The sequence below is a fragment of the Lagopus leucura genome, unplaced genomic scaffold (genome assembly GCF_019238085.1).
Source record: "Lagopus leucura isolate 7727_CA_CO unplaced genomic scaffold, USGS_WTPT01 Super-Scaffold_100001, whole genome shotgun sequence".
NCBI lineage: Eukaryota > Metazoa > Chordata > Aves > Galliformes > Phasianidae > Lagopus > Lagopus leucura.
The window spans coordinates 61,697,090-61,715,077 of NW_024962262.1; positions in this window are offsets into that span (position 1 = coordinate 61,697,090).

Below are 17,988 nucleotides of genomic sequence, written 5' to 3' on the forward strand. Positions count from 1 at the left end.
GTAGTGACAAGACAAGGAGTAACGACATTAAACTAAAAGAGGAGAGATTTAGATTAGATCTTAGGAGGAAATTCTTCAGTCAGAGAATGGTGAGACACAGGAACAAATTACCCAGAGAAGCTGTGGAAGCCCATTCCTGGAGGTGCTTAAGGTTGGATGGAGCTTCGGGCAATGTGGTCTACTGGAAAGTGTCTCTGCCCTAGAGACTAGATGATCTTTGAGGTGTCTTCCATCCTAAGCTTTTCTATGTCAGGACTCATAGTAAATACATGCTTAAATCTCTATGAAGCCCATCATATATAGTCCATTGGGATGGGACAAGCCCAAGCAGAGAATATCTTTATTGTTTACTGAAGAGTAGCTTTGAAACTTGAATTTGTATTACTTGAATTATCATTCTGCTAGATGAATGCTTGATTTTTAAAGGAAAAAAAAATCAAAACTAAAATGACTTCTTTTTATGAATTCTGATTAGACTTGAAACTTACAGACAGCTTACTAATTTGTTGGGCTCAAATTCTCTTCTTTAGCATTCTGACAATGACGGTCCATTACTTTCCTTAGATGACTCACCTACAGTTAAATCTCACTGTCTGATTTAATTCTGAATTTTCAGATTAATTTTCTCCTTTCTTACCAATGTTTTGTCATTTGAGTACACTTTCTGATCCTAGCTATTAAGAAGAGAATTTGATTCAAGTTTTAAATTACCGCATTCTTCTCAGGACTATGTGCTGATAAACAATGCTATGCAAGTTTTGTGACCTGTCTCTTACAAAAAAGAAAAACAAAAACAAAAACAAAAAAAACACCAAAGCAATAACACTTTTATCTAAAGAGCACAAATATGCTGGAGGTGACCAACAAAGACAAAGCAACATTTCAATAGCTTAAATATTCTACAAAGTCAGCAGAGTAAGGATGAGTTTGACTGAAAAACACATCAATCAATAAAGCAACAATCATAATTTTAAATCACTCAGGGAAAAAAAATATGTTTATCTGTGGCTGCTTTAAAGACTGGAAAACTAATTCAGCCAACTTTCAGAGGTATATAAATGACCTTTTGCCAGAGCCACCATAACAAATGTTTAATTACTTTCTAACTTGTTGCAAGAGCATCCCACGTGGCAAGTAAGTGTAGAGTCGCATCAGACAGGCCAAAGGGGGTTCTTAATACCACCAGTTCCAGTCCCCTATTATAGCTACACTGATATGGATAAAAAAGAAAACAGAGAAGGATGCATAGGCTAACTCAAATCTGTGATAAGGTGTGCTGCTGTATTTTGGATCAATTGCAAGTGACAGGTCAGTTTTACCAAACAAGAGTTACAGCTGTTAAATCTCATAAAAGCATGGGTTATTATTGCCAGATCAATATATGATAAATAACAGTGTATCCCACATAGACCATGTATCTTAAATCAACCCTGTCAAACTATGTCTGTTGAAGAAAAGTTAAAAATGTCATTGAAATTTTTCAAGCCATTTGTACTTCACAGTGAATCCGTTCAACCTGAATAGAAGTAAAGAAAAAGCAGATACTTTCAGAGAAATTATGCTTATCTAGCAAGAGCATTCCTGCTTCCCCAGCACTGAGGACATTTTTAAAGCATCTAACTAGCAGTGTCACTCAGGTATTCCTTCCCACGGAATTGGGTCCTTAATTGAAGAGTACATCGAGCATAAAACACAGCAGTGAATCACAACAGTCTTATACCTCATGTCTCCTTCTTATCTCCCTACACACCTCCACTTTTGCTTTCAATAACTAGTTTCCAAACTTTTCTGACAAATGAGTTACCATCCATCCACCCATGGCAGAAAAGAAGCCACATGCAATTTTTTGGTGCTGAGAAAGGCTCACCCATTGCTACTGAGTGACTGGGGGCAGCCACAACATACGGCCCGAGGTGTGGGAGAGCTGGCCTCAGCACCGTGACCATATCATAGAAGCATAGAATGGGTTGGATTGGAAGGCACTTTAAAGATCATCAAGCTCCAACCCCCTGCTGTGGGCAGGGCTGCCACTTACTAGATCAAGCTGCCTAGGGTCCCATCCAACCTGGTCTCATGTCCCCCATTACAGCACAGATCCTCTCAAAAAATGGCTGATAGCTCCAGTTAACGTACTATAACCACTAACAATTTGGTTAGTCCTCAAAAAATGGCGATTTTTATTTAACTATTTGAAAGAAGCACTTCCTATTTACCACCTTCCCTCTGAATCTCCAAGTTTACCCAAACATTTCACTTCATGCCTATCTCACCTTGTGTGGCTGCTTTTTCCACCTTCATTTCCTTCTCCACTTGTTCTCTCTATTACCAGTAAGCTTCTGTTTAATATTGTTTCAAAATTACAGTTTTAGATTAGTCCATCTAAACATACTCTATAAAAAAAAAAGTAAATGGCATTAAGCGTATTAGAAATTTGTGCTAAGCATAAGCTGAAATGAAATACACATCTAAAAGCTTCTGCAGCTCTTTACCATGTTATACTGATATTAGCCCCATTAGCTAGCTAATTTCTTAAAGTATGAGCCCTCTTTTCTTTGTATTTTCTCAGACACAAAATTCTTATTGTTTTATTAGCCATCTATTTTTAATTTTTTTTCCTGGAGAATGTCTCTTCCCAATAGCATCACACAATCATCAAATGTTTGGGTTGGAAAGGGCCTTTAAGATCATCTAGTTCCAACCCCCCTGCTATAGGCAGGGACACCTCCCTCTAGACCAGGTTGCTCAAAGCCCCGTCCAGCCTGGCCTTAAATGCTTCCAGGGAGGGGGCATTCATAACCTCATTGGGCAACCTGTTCCAGTGTCTCACCACCCTCACAGTAAAGAATTTCTTCCTAATATCTAGTCTAAATATACTCTCTTTCAGTTTAAAGTTTCCCCTTGTCCTGTTGCTACATGCGCTTATAGATATTCTGAAAACACCAGCAATCATTTCTGATCTATTATAGGTAAATCAGCAGTATTAAATTATCTCCAAAGCACTTCTGTGGATGGTGCAAAATGTATGTAAACTATTACAGCCAGTTACTGACAGAATTATCTACCTTCTGGTGCCATTACACTGAGCAGACTAATATACATAATTACAGTGATTATGCAGAGTACAGTAAAAACAAAACGAAAATGATACTCTGCTTCACGCTGGCACTCTTTCAATCAAATTCATTTTCACATTTAAAGTATTTCAAGGACGGACAACATTATTAAAACACTATTATGAGTACAACTGCACGTTAAATTTGTGTTTTCTGTCTTCACTACATTGTAGGTTGCTGCTTTGATGTCTTCTCGATGGGACATTAAACCAGTGTATGTCCAAAAACCTGCAAGTCTCTCTCTGCTTTTCTATCAACCATATCACTGAAAGTTAAACATTCCAGTATAGGTAATCGTCTCCCTGCTTTACATGGCACAAAGAGCTGGTCGGAATTATCAGATAAAAAGTCTTAGCATCTTGCCCAAAACACTGGTCCAAAAATGACATCTACAGGTACGTGGTTATTTAAGAGAAGATGAGAAGCATGGGGAAGACCTTGACCACAGCAGCCTGGCTCCTTCAGCCACTGCCATGGAGTTCCCCAGTCCCAAAGGACTGCTTGAGAAGAAAACCACAGATTGTCTCCAGACATTTAACCAGCTTCAGTTCTTATTTTAAGAATGAAAGCTAAAACGCAAACATCTAAGGAAACAGGGCTATGCAACAATGCTCTCTTTTTGCCTTCTTGCCATTTAGTTCAGCCTATTGGCCAGTTTTCTTTTAATACAGCAGGCAGGAAATCTCAAAGACTACACACTTCCAGAAAATATGGTGTGGGTAGAAGACCTCCTTGATGCTGTCTGTGAGGGAAAGATTAGCAGGCAAATTCCCACCTCTTTAGGAGCCAGACTGCAACCAAAAGAGAAAGCAAGAAGTAATGAATATCTCAAGTATGTGAAAAGCTTCACACAGCTGCAGATGATACAAACAAAAAACTCAAGTTATAGGAATCCAAACTCCCTTTTTAATCTGTTTTTGCCACTTGGTCTCATCATTTGGGATAATTCTACATTTTTAGTGTCATTACCTAAAATTAGAAAGGGACCGAGTATGTCTGTGTGTGGAGCCAACTGTGCACATCTCTTAGCTCACAGAAGTTTGATATAGGAGAGAAACAAACCTCAAATAAAACAAACAAAAAAATTACTCATGCACATCAACTGCCCTGAGCCTGGGAAACTGCTGTCTGTAACTGCTGATAATTGATGGTCACTGATGGAGTTCTGGCTGATGGTGAGTCACGTTGAAGATGGCATTATATGGGCAGGGCAACTGCTTACAGGAAAGGAAAGAAAATGTTTGATTTCCACAAAACAGCTTAAACCTAAGATGAAAGCTTTATAATCAGAATTGAGGCTGTGGTTCACATATTAGATAAATATTCTGCTTCTTTGTGGAGATGTTATCCAGCTGACCAGAGCAGCTTTGACTCTTTGATAATATTCTCTGTTTATGGTTTAGAGTCAAATAGCAGCCAGTTCCTCACAGTTCCTCCCCTAACCTGCTAGCCTCAGTTCTTGCACTCCTACCACGTTCTGGCAACAAAATGGTCTCCAGTGGTCTTCGCCTCGAAGCTACAGCAACTGCTTACAGACAACAGCCTAAAAGAATTTTTCAAATATCTTTTTTCAATCTTAAATTGATTTTAATCTCAATTTCTAGAGAAGAAAAAAAAAAAAAAAAAAAAAGATTAAAAGGTTTTAAGTAGGGAGTGTGATGTTTTTATTTAACTTTTTTTTTAACCATAGCATTTTCAAATATTTGTCCTTTTCAAAAGAAAAACTTCCCCTATAAGTACTTGGTAAAGAAAATTTATTACATAGAACATTTTCAGCTTCTGTCTTGTCATTATGATATTTAATTTCTGCATCCAGTTTATTTTATGGGAGTGTTATGTCCATTTTACTTCATTCCATGATGTTGCTAGTATGAATTAATGTTATGCTTCGATCAAACCACCTCCCTGATACGCTTGCTTATTCTTTTGGCCATGCTGTCAGAGTTCAGTGGAGCACAACACTGAAAATGCTGAGACAGCACATCCAAACCTGCACAATACCAATGAGAGATCAGTTCCACTTCAAAAAAAATCATACGGCCACAACAGTATCAGAGGTAAAAGCCTGGCTTCTAAGCAGGTATATCCAGGTTAGGTGAAATATGGTGCTCACACTACTGTGACTGCTCCCTGTCTGCAGCAGATGTGATGGATGATCACTACCAGCTCAGGTATTTCTGCACATTGAACAGGGTAAATATTGCCCATGAGAGAGAAAAGAAAAAAAAAGGCAATGGGATTGGATGGAAATTACCTATATACTGACCCCTGTAGGTACTTCAGTCCAACACAGAAACTCAAAATAGACAATGAAGGTCTCTCTCACAACCTATGTTGGCACCTGCAGTTTTAGCCATAGTGTTCCTCTGGTGCCCAAAGTTCAGCCCTTGAGCATATCCAGGCAATGCTGGGCAGATCAGGACCTGCCTCAGTCACAGGATCCCACCAGGATATACAAACCCCAGCAGTCATCCAGCAGCAGTCCCAGAACCGCTTGAACGCACAACAGACCACACAGGGTAGGGACATAGGCAAAGAAGAGCATGCCCAGGGAAAAGGATACGGCTGCAGAAGTTTGGGATGAATGGTCCCAGCGTGTTTGGGGAACAGCCCTCTCATTCATGCGTGCCTCACGAGCACCAGCACTCCATAAGGGAAGCAGCCATTCTCCTCTAGGTTTAGCATATGTCTGCTTGAGCTTCCCCCCCCCGTGCCAAGGAAGCAGGTGACAGAGACACTACCAATAGACAATCACTGAATTTTACATTATCCAAGAAGGAATTTTCTTAATGAGTGCTAATTAAGAGAGGCTCTTTTCTTGCCTTTCTTGGAACATCTTAAAAGATACAGAAAGCTAGCATCAGTATTTACAATTCTGTCACAAATTAAGATTACACTGAGTGCAGCCACTAATGGCCAAAAGGCAATCTTTCATAGTTTTCATGGGTGGCAGCAGGATAAATCTAGAATTACAGCCAGTCCCCAGGAAGATGGCTGTCTGCAAGCTTTTAGTTTTCAGAAAAAGAGGCAAAAAGCTAAGGATTTCAAGAAGCCCAGGTTGACTCAGTAGAGATCCTTTTTGGAGTCATCTTAAACTATCTCTACTGGACATAAGGGCTCTGTTCTTTGCTCCTTTCCTCATTAGAAGGTCCTAACCAAAATGTACAAATGTATTCATGATTCACAAAATTGCAGATTGGTTGAGGCTGGAAGCCATCTGGTCCAACCCCCTGCTCAGAGCAGTCAACAAGCAGGTTGCTCAGAGCTGCTACATCCAGTTGTGTTTTGAAAATCTTAACATTTCCAAGGAGGGAGATTCCACAATCTCTCTGGGCAACCTGTGCTAGTGCTTGGTCACTCTCACAAAGAAGAAGGGGAAAAAAAGCTTTCCAGACAGTGTACTGGTTCATGTGACTGTTCCTCCTCAGAGGCAGAGATCTGCATTTTCCTTTGCTAAATTTCTTGAGGCACCCATCAGAATACTTCCCCAACTAGCTGAGGTCCCTCTGAGCAGCAGCACAACTAGCCATTATGTCAACCGCTCCCCTCAATTTTATGCTCTCAACAAATTTGTTACGCTCAGATGTGGCTACCCCCTTCCTGAAGTAACTCCAGTTTTATTAGTCAATCACCTGGAAGCACCAAGAACATCTCTCTCTGCATGGACTTTATTCATGTATTTAGTGATCTTCTGGCAGGAAGGCATGAGTTTTTTCCTATAGAGCTCAACATTAAATGACGCAATGTTTCTATAAAAACCTTTATCTGTAGTTTAATAAAAGATCTTTCTCCCTAAAACTTCACATCTCTTACTGACCAAAATGGTTGCTACCAGTACTGCTGCTATTGCTACTATAAAATTTCAATTTTCTTATATGGCTTTAAGAGCAGGTTTTATGGATTCTTCACCAGTAGACTATTACTGACTCACTTCCGACTGTGTCATAGGTTTTTTTGTTAAATTGTTATTAATCACACCTATTACTTGAAGATTTAGGCCTTCACTTGAGAGGTCCATACACAGAGTAAGGAAGCACACAGTACTGGAGGGGTACATTGCTACCTACTTCTTCCAAGACACCAAAATCAACATCACCACTACAGCCACCCTACTTTGCATCAAGTAGTGCTTTCCCTTTAACATCTGAAAACTATTCCTTATTTAACAATGGCAGACAATTAAATAATCAGAGATGCATCTGCCTATGGAGACCACTCAGTCCCAGACACAAGTGAGAGAATGTTTTTTTCCTCTCTAATTAGCACGGAGGCTGATTTCCTCTTTAACTCTTTATCTTACCACCCATTTGAATTTCTCAGAGCGTTCACTTTGACTCTAAGAAAAGCAGTGTTTAAAATGCTTCTACCTCTGCTGATGTCTGGATTAGCACTCCTCCTTTAGCAAAGCATTCCACAGAATGGCTCTGATTAGCAGGACTTGGCACCCTGTGTGCAAATCAATCCAGGCAATTTCAGGGTCACTTTTAGCAAAGGAAAGCCTGCCTGTTAAGACCAGATAAGAATGAGGTCATTGATTTATTTTTTCCTCATTATCTGGCAAGGTTTCAGTTGAAGCCTAAACCCATTATCTTGGAAATACAAACATGAGTTGGTCCCTTGAAGCAAGTTAATTTAGTTTGAAAACAGTTAGGGAGTTACCCTCTGAATTCAATTAGCTAATAACTCCTGGTGGGTATGGGTCATAGCAGATCAAGGCATCGTGCTGGTTCAAGCTGACTGCAATTGCAGGTGATATCAAAGAGGTGTGTTTCCCTTTCGTACTGAACCATAGCTGCAGCTTCCAGCCACTGTCTCCAAAATCTCCATCAATAAGAGAGAGAAATTCAAGTTAAGGGGGGAATGCCTTGGGGATAAGGACAGCGGCAGCACCTTGGAGTCACAGAAACTTCCCTTTGTGCAGGAAGGAAACCAGTGGGGGAAAGCTCGTTCCTTGCAGCCAGGCTAAACAGGGCCCCTCCTCTCCCTCTTGGTGATCAGACTGCATGGATGTCAATACCCAAAGCCCTCCAAGCTCCAAGTCTGCAGCGCAGTGTGGGATCCATTTTCTATTCCCAGGCAGTGAGCAATGCCTGTTTTTCCTACGTTTCTAAAGAAGTGACACTCATGCATCATTCATGGGCCAGCATCCCAAGGGCTGATTCAGGTTGGGCTGGGAAAATATCTCTGGATTAACAGCCAGATTAGAAATAACAGCCTGAGAGAAGCACTGGCAGTTCAGATTGGAGCACGCTTGCTGCTACTGCTGTAATGAAGGGGAAGCCAGCAGCACACGGTGATGTCTCCCTTGAGGGAATGTGGGACTACAGCTAGCTATGTGCAGCTGCCTCCTACAGACACTACAGACACTATTCCTCATGTTGCATGAAAGCCCTTTTCTTCCCAGTATTACCTCAGGATGTTAGTGGGATTATAATTCTTCTGTTTTTCCAAACTGCTTTCTACCTTAATTTGATTTTGAGCACCTGATTAAATTTAGCCTCACTAAAGAAACAGACATTCAATTTAATTCCAGCTCGACATTATACTTGCACCAAAAATGCAGTGCTCACGGTTGCACTTTTAGTTAAAGAGCAATTTTGTCACTGTTTGGAAGTGGTACTCCCTAACCAGGGACGATATATTTGCTCCCTTCTGCATGCCTGCTGCTCTACACAAGCTCAGAAAGCAGCCACTGCAATGCAATGTGCAGTGAAGAAAGGGAAGCCAGGCCTCCAGAGAACTACCACGTGCCAGGTTACAGGACAAGGCCACGCATCACACGTGCTCAGTATTTTGTGTGTGCCCTTCCCAAGTGACTCCTTCCATCCCACAGGATGCTCCATGGGACCATGCACAAGGTGCAGCATCAGTGTTCATCCTATGTGTCATCCTGCAGGGAAGTGAGTTCAATACCCAAAGCACAGGGCTCTTTGGTTCATCATATCAGCCTTCAGGGCCCTCCCATTTTCACGTGGCTGGAATAGGACTTTCTCCTTTGAGATTCTGAGAGGATATTCAAACTACATCTAAATTATGTCAATGAAGAGAAAGCCTCAGGAGCTTGTGAGTTTCTGGTGTATTTCACATGCCTTTCTCCGAGGCTGACTCCTCATAAAAACATTACACAGAATAATTACATCAGATCAGATCAAAGTCCATTTGGTCCAGTATTCTGCTGCTGACAAGAACCAGTAGCAGATACTAATGGAAATAATTTTTAAAAGGAGCCATCATGCAGACTTTTTTTCTCCTTTACACCCAACATCCAGCAGCCTGCCACCCTGGGGACTCCTGCAGTAGGGTCATCAACTCTGTGATTATTTTTCCCACTACTTTGTGTGATTAGTTTTGAGCCCATTAAAGCCCCTGACTCCCACAGGATGCCGTGGGGCTGATTCTAGTGTAATCATAGAATCATCAAGGTTGGAAAAGACCTCCAAGATCAACCCAGCCATCCACCAACCATCAATATAGAGCACTCACCACATCCCTCAGTGCCACACCTCCACATTTCTTGAATACTTCTAGGTAACTCCACTACCTCCCCGGACAGCCTGTTCTAATCTCTCACCTCTATTTCTGAAAAGAAGTATTTCCTAATATCCAACCTGAACCTCCCTGGCACAACTTGAGGCCATTCCCTCACACCTTATTGCTGTTACCTGGGAGAACAGGCCAAGCCCCACCTCACCACAACCTCCTTTCAGGCAGTTTTAGAGAGCAGCAAGTTCTCTCCTGAGCCTCCTCTTCTCCGTACTGTACAATCTCAGTTCCTTCAGCCACTCCCCATAAGACTTGTGCTCCAGACCTTTCACTGTGAGGAAAAGGCTGTTTGCTGCTGTTTGCTTAAACTGCAACCTGTCAGTTCCACATGATGTCCTACATTCTTGTTTTCTGAGAAACACAGTCATTTGCTACATATGTCCTCCATGCCTCTTGTGCCTTTCTACCTCCTCTTTTGCCCTCTGAGGAGTCCATTTAATCAGTCTCAATTCAGAAGCCATTCCAGTGCAAGCAAATACTTGTCAGGTTGCTCTGCTTCTTTCCAGCTCAACTACTTTTTCTCAGACAGGAAGATCAGAAGTGCTCATAGTAATCAAGAGGTAACTGCACAACAAAATAATTATTTTGTTTACTGTGTCTTCCCTAGTAATTTCTGACAATTGTTTGCTGTTTTGAACATTGCTCTGCCAGAGCCAACATTTCTTAGAACTACTCACAGCCACTCTGAACTCCATTTCTGGAGAGGAAATGGGTAACTTAAAGCTCATTTTCAGCAATATACAGTTGGGTTGATTTCATCCCATGTGTGCTATTTTGCACGTTGCACATTAGCTCTGAATGGAGGTTGCCATTTTACTGCACTGCCACTTGGTGTGAGATTCTTCCACATTTTGAAAGGCAGATTTTTGTTTTTTCTACCCTGAATAATTTAGTTTAACAACCATCTAGCTCTTTGTTGTTCAGCACACTTTCCAGGCCAGACATCACAGAACCTAGCACAAACCCTTGAGGGATTCAGGATGTTACCTCATCCTCCCATAGGGCTCTTGGATTTGGAGAGGACTTTAAAGACCATCAAGTTCCAACCCCATGCCATGGGCAGGGCTGCCCCTCACCAGCTCAGCTGCCCAGGGCCCCATCCAACCTGGCCTTGAGTGCCTCCAGGGATGGGGCACCACAGCTTCTCTGGGCAGCTGTGCCAGCGCCTCACCACCTCTGAGTAAACAGCAACCACCCACACTGTTTAGAACTGCAGCTTTTCTCTCACTCCCCACGACAACATTTTTCCAACCTCTCCAGAGAAGTGGCCTACAGATTCTGGTGGGTGTTTCCCGCAGCTGCTGGGTTCTGGGCATTGTTTCCACCCTGCCCATGCCCTCCACACCACTTGCAGAACAGCAGATATTAAATAGGTGAATGCCCATGACAGAATTCTTCTAACAGCATCCATTTGGCTGTAGATATGGTAGTTATTCCAAATTAGTCTGGTTACTCAAAATATGACTTAACTACATGAACATATTTAGGTTCTTTCTAATGTTGCTTATTTTTGTGTTAACAGACTTATTTTTATCATCATGCTTTGTAGACTTTTCCCTCAATGCCTTGAAATAGAAAAATGTGACAAGAAAACTCACCTTTTCAGGTTATGACACAATTCCTTAGAGCTTTGTAAATGTAATACATAAAAAATCCACCAAGATCGTAGGCACTGTTTCGCATGTATGAAGTGCTACCTGTAAAAGAAATCAGTCAGAAAATTCATTACCAAATGTGAGAAATGGCCCAGAACCTGCAGTCCTAGCTGCACCTGCAGCGTTCTGTACACAGAATTTTATAACTGGTATAAAGAGGAAAACTGTTTCCAGAAGGTACCAGACAGATAAGACAGTAAAGATGAAGTCTTCCAGACAAGAAGTCAGCAAACAGACCACACAGTGATGCCCAAAAAGGCATCAGTATAATTCAGATTACAAACATCCCAGTTAACTCTGAGCAAGTAAATATGTATCCACTCACATGAAGTAAGACTGAGGATTAAAAGTGTTTCTGTCTCTGAAAGCAGATATTATGAAGTACGTTAATATTAATGGGGCATCCTCTATTGAAGAGGCAAAAAAAAAAAAAAAAAAGTTCATTTGAGTTTTCTCACCAACACGTCTGAGTGTGTACGTGCATATAAGGAGCTCACAGAACACTGTGGAAGTACATGCAGCAATCTTTGCACTGCCCAGCACACACATGCTTTTAAAACTGCAATAGGAAACAGGTGAGGTGGTACTACTTTCCCCTTGTAAAACATTCAGACATTTCATTTCAGAAGGAATGCTCTTTGGATGGGCCAGATGGGGCCATTTGTGTCACTGTGCTACAGTAAGTACCATTAGTCAATAACCAATATCATCCACTGTAAAGTGTAGTATACAAAAACCTCCTTCCACAGCACTCAAGCAGGCAGGATGACACGTATAAGGGATGTTTCAGTGCTTAGCTCTCATAAAGAAAGGAAAATCCAGCAGCATTAGATGCCAGACCCAACCATATTAGGACAATCACTGCACAGAAGCACAGTGTGAATGCTGGCTTCTGGCTAATTAAAACCTAACAGCCACAGCAATGTTTCCAGCTCAGTGTGTGTCACTATTTTTTTTCATTAATGTTCATTTCAAGTAATATATTAGCAGTGTTTGTGCCTCCTGAGTCTGCTGATTGTAAGTCCTGATACGCGGAGCTGATCCAGCTTCCTTGCATCCTTCTAAGCTAAGCTCTGCACCACAGACCAAGCCTGACTTGTGGCAAAAAGAAGGGACACTTCAGTCCATCACTGTCACTATCTCAAACCTCCTGATTTTTTAGCATTTGGATTTGGCAATGCTGCATCAAAGCTGGAGGGATGTGACTCATCATGGCTTCTTCTAGGTAGCTTTTGCAGCTGAGGAGGATTTTTATATAGGAAATTTGTCATTGTGACAGGACAGAGATATACCTGCAAAATTCTAGGAAACTGATTGCCTGACAGGTCTGGGGCTTTTCTGTGACATTTCAGTCCAGCTATTTCCTCTGCTGTTGCGCTGAGAAGTGCATTGCTGCTTCTCAGCAGCAAGAAAACCTCACACTGCTTTTCTTGTGAGAGTAACACCGACAGCAGGCTTCAAACCAGAGACTTTGGGGCTAAAAGCAGAAATCATCATAGCTTTTGAAAAGCAGACATCCCCCGTGGCTGCAGACAGAGCAGATCTGCATTTTTTTTTTGAGAGGTGCAGACGGATTTAGCACACTTACTGAGCGGACTATGCATCCCTTCTCCCAGAGCCTTCTGTTGGCTTCTTATTCACAACTTATCCAAAAATCACAGCATTAAAACAGGACTGGCAACCCTGTTAGATAAGGTGGGGAGACGACCATCCACTGTGCTGCTGGGGACAGTCCTTTCCCATCACCTCCTCCCTGTTCACTGCCTTTCATCTCTCCCAGTATTATCAGAAGTGCCAGGAGATGAGAAACGTGGATGCCCTGAAGCACAAAGCAAAGTGGGACTGCAATGAGCTACTGATCCTTAACAAATAATTTGGTAAGTCCAAACAGCCGTTACCTATGGTGACCTATTCCGATACACACAGCTGATCTGCATACCAGCAGGTAACTTGCATGGCATGCTGCTGCTACCTGCAGAGGAAGGGAGAATAAAACCCATGGCATGGCAAAACTGTTCACCACTGTTGGCTCCAGTGAATAAACTGGCCTTGCAGTGGCACTAAAGTGGAACTGGAACTAAAGTGAAATCACCAGAGATGACCTGGGGCATTTTTCACGGAGCAATTCTAAGTTACGCCTTGCTAACCAACTATGTGTTCCATTCTTCTCATAATGCTGCTACAGACTCACCAGGACTAAAAGTGTTGAATCAGCCCTCTGTCAAATGGCAGAAAATGTTGCAAATGACCTTGAAGACTGCTTCCTTACAGGAAGATCAGGAGATATGGAACCTGACTTTTCAGAGGTCTGTTTTCTTTTTGTAAGTGTTGCTTGCTTCACTTCCATTAAAAATACCATCTGGCAGAAATCTTATCTCAGAAATCAACACTCAGGTCTAAGAAAGGAACTCTGCCCTAAAAACCATTCTGCGTTATCAACATTTTTAGCTGGGAATTTCAACTCACTCAGCCAACTTTTATGGAGTATTTCAAAGCATACGCCTGCAAAGCACTTCCATTTAACAGGGAGCTGTGTAGTATAGATCAACACATTATTTTATCTATCTCACCAATACCTACCATCTCAACCGCATGACCCAATCCACTTTTTGACTGCATTAACACTCTAGATTCCACACTGAAGAAAGTTGTGGTAGTATTTTGGGTTTTACTCTTCTAATTTCAATACTTAAATTGCATACTATACTTTACCATAGGCTTTGAAAAAGAGAGTAGCAGATACAACAAAATCAGCTGCATACAACATAGCAAAGATTAGGCTTTTCTAAACATTTTCCTCTATTTTTTTATTCTGTAATGGTGAGATCATAGAATATAGCCACATAAATAGTCTGCACACAAGTTGTATACTTTAAATGTAGTGTCCTGAACACATTTAGTATCTTGAAATATCTGCACTTTCACTAAAGAGATCATCAACAAAGTGTAAATAATCCTCTTCTGAAGAAGAAGTAAGAAAGAAATAATAAATAAAACTCTTAGATGGTCTTTTTTTTTTTTTTTTTTTTTTCCATTAAACTATGGGAAAACAACAGCACTCTTCAAGGTTTAGATGTGGAGGTCAAATATTGGCTCTCACACAGAGGCATGGCTTCTCAAGGTCCCATGGAAGCTGATAGTCCAAAGCAGAGAAGGAGCTTTGACTCAACAAGGTATTATGTTAGGATGTGATGAAATTACTGTACATTTCACCACTGATGCAGCGTATATACTAAATTAAACTGTGCGAACACAAGAGGAGATACAAGATCTTGAGATCCCTACAGTATATTATATCATTTCCAATAATAAAGAAATTTTCTTTAGCAAGAAAATATCTAACTTCTCACATTTGACAGGACAAGAGATAACGGCCTTAAATTGCACCAGGGGAGGTTCAGGTTGGATATGAGGAAATACTTCTTCTCAGAGTGGTGAGGCAGTTGCACAGGCTGCCCTGGGAGGTGGTGGAGTCACTGGCCCTGGAGTGTTCAAGTAATAGGCGGATGTGGCATTGAGGGACATGATTAGTGGGCATGGTGTGGATGGACTGATGGTGGGGCTAGATGATCTTAGTGGTCTTTTCCAACCTCAGAAATCCTATGATTCTGTGATTACACTAAGAATTTTCAGCTGAATCTCTGAAATGTACACAAGACTGGAATTGGAATTGGAACAGATGAGAATATTAACATTAGAATGGTAATAGAATACCACTAGAATTTATAGTAATTGTAAATGGAGTGAAGACACCTTAGACTCCCAGTTTTTTCCTCTCAGAGATGTTATAACATCTGTAGATTTCATATTCTAGAAAGAATAAAAAAAGATTTGAGGACTTACAAGCAATTGCAGAATGCCCAACTTCCTCTGTTTTCATTGGAAGAACAACATTTTACTGCCACCTAGTGAGCAATGTAAAACAGACCAACACATTAAGGGGTGTATTTCTGGTCAAACAGTTTTTCACTTTCATGTGTCCACATAAATCAGAAAGGCAAAATTAGATATTGAACAACTAGGAAGTTAACAACACAAAAAGGCTTTGTTTTTCAACCAGGAGAGAGGAGGAGCAGGCAGGCTCCCAGCAGGAGAGGAGCTGGGAATTATTTAAGACCAAATTACCACAGAATCACAGAACTGTAGGGGTTGGAAGGGACATCTAGAGATCATCAAGTCCAACCCCCCTGCCAAAGCACTATCCCTGTCTCATGGAAATGTCACATCCTCTTCTCTGCATGCCTTGATGGGTTTCATGTCGTGGGCTTGATTGCAGGCCTGAGGAGGCAGAACCAAGGTCAGGACCCCAAAAGGGCAGATGAACCACTGCAAAGGACACCGACAGGGATCACTGAACTTGACATAGCTGTGCTTATCACTCTGTGGTGATGCGATAACCTCCCTTCTGCAGGCTCAGTGCAGGTAGTTGGGCCGGCCTTGCTCACAGGCTCCCAGCTATGCTGGTCTTGGGTTAGGTCTTGATGTCTGCATTGCTATTGAGGTGAGGTGCAAATACAGTTCATGATGATGATAGTAGATGATGAACATCTAACAGCCACTGTTCAGTGCTGATATTCTCTGTCCTCACTGTCCAAACATGGCACTAATTCTCAGAGAAACGGGGGGCACTTTAATACTTGCTTTTTAACACAACGAGAATTGAAATACAGAGTGAACACATTTGTACACATCTGCAAGGTGACAGCCAAAGCAGAACTGACAGGGCCCTGCAAGGACAACATTATCTGTTAGGTCAAGGAGACAGTTTTGCAGGACTTGTTTGTAATCACCACTTTGTAGATCCTGACAGCCCTTACACAGGTAAAAGAGAGTTTTGACCGGATGGCACTTTACCAACATGTATTCCCTTGACTAAAAATATCGAGTGCTCTTTTTTGTCATGCCCGGTCAAACACATTAATAACATGCTTAGTGCTGTCTCTATCACACAAGCCTCTCAGGGTTCCTGACACTGATGCTGCAAGGAAACAGAGCTGGCTGCAGTACACTCACAAGGAGGAGAAAGGGAAATAAATTAAGCACAGCTTTCCTTGGCAGCTGTGTTTGCAGAGGAAAAACACCACTTCATCCCCAAACACCAGTGCATTCCCCAAAGGTAGGCTACAGGAATAAGTACAGCTTTTATGCCGCTCCACCACCTAGCAACGGACTTTACAAAGCTGCTGTTTGCATTTAACCAGCCCTATTGCTTCAGCAGTGCCACTCACAGCTGCAGTTAGGAGTCAGAATGACCTTGTCAGCAGACACACAGCTGGTCCCACCAGCCTTGCCTTATCAGGAGCCAACAAGGAAAACATTTCTCTAATTGGTGATTTTAACAGTGATCACTTACAAAACAGTTATTTTCCACCATCCTTTCTCCAGCAAAGTTTTCTACACTATAAATTTTTGGCAAGCAAGACAATGCATTTATTAAAATGTCCATGTAAGCTATGACAAGGACAAAACCAACTGCTAGTTTCACCTGCACGATGTTGAACATCTGGTGCATCTGTTCATGGAAGTGGTGATTGGCATCTCACTGCAGTATGCTCTGCTATATTTTCCATTATATATTTTCTTTCTTTTCTTTTCTAGCAAGCTGAGGGTTGTTTTTTTTTGTTTTTTTTTTTTTAACAACAAATGAGCAGACAGAAGGTGTACAACCATTTTTAGGCTACTTATAGCAGTGACACCATGACAGAAACAAAGTTGCCCAAAGAGGGCGGTGGAATGGGCTGCCCAGTGAAGCTGTGGATGCCCCATCCCTGGAAGCGTTCAAAGCCAGGTTGAATGGGGCCCTGGGCAGCCTGAACTAGGCTAGGGGGTTGGAATTAGATGGGTTTTAAGGTCCCTTCCATCCCCAGCCATTCTTTGATTCTATAACTCAAACTGAATCATAACAGGGCTCAATTGCGGCACAGCTTGTAGTAACATAGCCTTTCACGCATCTGATAAAAGGAAGGATTTATAAGCAAGCTTTCACTTCACACATGGTAAACCCTACCTGCTTCAGAAGAGCTGTACAAATGGATGATATTCAGCAGAGTGATCAATGTAACACAGTATTTCCACTGTTTTATATTAACAGTATAACTAATTTCAGCAATTCAAACACAAAAATCAATCTTTGGGCCCAGCACTGGACAAAGAGAGAAGGGTGCCTGTGTTATCGTAGAATCACAGAATGGCCTGGGTCGAAAAGGACCACAATGATCATCCAGTTTCAACCCCCCTGCTATGTGCAGGGTCGCCAACCACCAGACCAGGCTGCCCAGAGCCACATCCAGCCTGGCCTTGAATGCCTCCAGGGATGGGGCATCCACAACCTCCTTGGGCAACCTGTTCCAGTGTGTCACCACTCTCAATTCAGTGTTCTCCATTTGAACACTGAATGATATATATTTGGATTTCATCACGGATTTAATCTACAAAATTTATCCTGTTTTAATGACATCCAGAAATCATCATAGTACAAGAGCCAGACAGTCTTTCTTTCTGATATTTTGAACTCTGGAAACGTCTTCAAATACATAATTACGCATGACTCTCAAATTAGTGTTAATATAATATCCTGCAGATCAAACCCGCTGTCCTTCATCATTTTCTCCATTCACAAGTGGTTCAATTCCTTTTTATTTTAGAGCAATATTTTTACTGGTTTTCTCTCTCATTTA